This window comes from Sminthopsis crassicaudata, chromosome 1 (genome assembly GCF_048593235.1).
Source record: "Sminthopsis crassicaudata isolate SCR6 chromosome 1, ASM4859323v1, whole genome shotgun sequence".
Classification (NCBI taxonomy): domain Eukaryota; kingdom Metazoa; phylum Chordata; class Mammalia; order Dasyuromorphia; family Dasyuridae; genus Sminthopsis; species Sminthopsis crassicaudata.
In genome coordinates, this window is record NC_133617.1 from 631,810,751 (window position 1) to 631,812,987 (window position 2,237).

Here is a 2,237-nt window from a genome sequence, read left to right on the forward strand (position 1 = left end):
TAATCGGACATTATATATGTACAATTGTGTAAAACAGTTCCACATTAATCATTTTGTGTAAGGAAATTGAAATAAAAGAAAAAATGAAAAGAAGAAAGTGAAAAGTAGAATCTTTTAGTCTGTTTTCAAACAATATCAGTTCTTTGGAGGTTGAGAATATGCTTCATTATGAGTCCTTTGTGATTGCCTTGAATCCTTGTATTGATGAGAATAGCTAAGTCATTCATAGTTTTTCATCGAACAATATTGTTGTTACCATGTATAACATTCTCCTGGTTCTGCTCATTTCACTTGGCATAAGTTTTTCCAGGCTTTTCTGACATCATCCTACTTGTCATTTCTTATAGCACAATAATATTCCATTAAAATCATATACTGCAGTTTGTTTAGCCATATCCCAATTGATGGGCATTCTTTTGATTTCCAGTTCTTAGCCATAACAAAAAGAGCTGTAATAAATATTTTTGTACAAATAGGTTTCTTTTCCATTTTTAAAAAATGTCTTTGGGATATAGACCATAGTGGTCTGAATCAAAGGGTATGCATAGTTTTGTAGTTCTTTGAACATAGTTCTAAATAGTTCTCCAGAATGGTTGGATCAGTTCACAACTCTACCAAAAGTGCATTAATGTCCCAGTTTTTTCACATTTTTCCAAAAGGCATTTTTCCCCTTTTCTATCATGTTAGCCAATCTGATAGGTATGAGGTGATACCTCATGTTGTTTTAATGTGAATTTCTCTAATCAATAGTGATTTAGAGCATTTTAAAAATATGACTACAGATATCTTTGATGTCCTTGTCTGAAAACTGCTTATTCATATCCTTTGACTATTTATCAATTGGGAAATGACATTATATTTTTTATAAATCTATTCAATTCTTGGGGCAGCTAGATGGCGCAGTGGATACAGCACTGGCCCTGAACAGGAGAACCTGAGTTCAAAATTCAAATTTGACCTCAGATGCTTAACACTTAACTAGCTTTGTAACTAAGGGCAAGTTATTTAACTCCAATTGCCTTGCAAAATAACTAAATAAACAAATACATTTACTCAATTCTCTGTGTAATTGAGAAACGGGGTCTTTATTAGAGATATTTGTTTCAAGTTCATCTCCCTCAGTTTTCTGCTTACCTTATAATTTTGCTTGCATTGATTTTGTTTATGCAAAACTTTCTCATTTTATATGATCAAAATTATCTATTTTATATTTTATAATGCTCTTTATATCTTCTTTGGTCTTGGAGTCTTCCTTTATCCATGAATCTGACAAACTATTCCATGCTCACTTAATTTGCTTATATTATCACTCTTTATGTGTAAAGCATGTACCCATTTTAACCTTATCTTGATGTGAGATGTTGATCTATAGTTTCTGCCATATTGTTTTCCAGTTTGCCCAGCAGTTTTTGTTCCCAAAACTTGGATCTTTGGATTTATCATGTACTAGAATGCCATGCAAGCTAGCTTTTTAAAAACCATTTATGTTGTGGCCAAACCAGCCAATAGTTAAATATTTTCTAATTCTATCAAGAACTTATTTGTAAAAATGGTAACAAAATGGTGCAACTAGGTGGTATAGTAGATAGAGCACCATTCCTGAAGTCAAGAGGACCTGAGTTCAAATTTGGCTTCAGACAGGTAACACTTCCTAGCTGTTTGACCCTGAACAAGACACTTAACCCCAATTGCCTCAGGGGGAAAAAAAGGTAACAAAATGAAATGCCTTCTGAGATTTCATCTACTGAGATAGATGGCAGATGGGAACTAGGGAACTCATTATGAGAGATATTCTCTTAAACACTACATATCCATGCTCCCATCCATCCATCTGACAACAGGTGAGTAGGTGTTAGGATTACTAAGTGAGAACTCAGGTTGTCTGGATGGTGACAATAAAAGTTGGTTGAATTGAACATTTTACTCTTGTTGAGTCATCTATTTACTTGTCTAGCTTTGAGAGATTGCTAAGCTGAGCCCAGAAGGGCTGGGGCACTGGTATAAAATGCTATAGGTACAGGTGGCATTTGAGTTAGTTTTCAAAGAATGGACAGGAACTCAACAGATGAAGGGAAAAAAGGAAATTTCAAACAAAGGGAACTGACTGAGCAAAGTAGGGTAGTAAAAAAATGAAAGTTGAGATCCAGAGAGATAGGGATCCAGTTTGACTATAGCATAAAGTTAGTAAAAGGACATAAAATTAAATGAGTTTTATTTTATTTTAAGTCACTTTGACA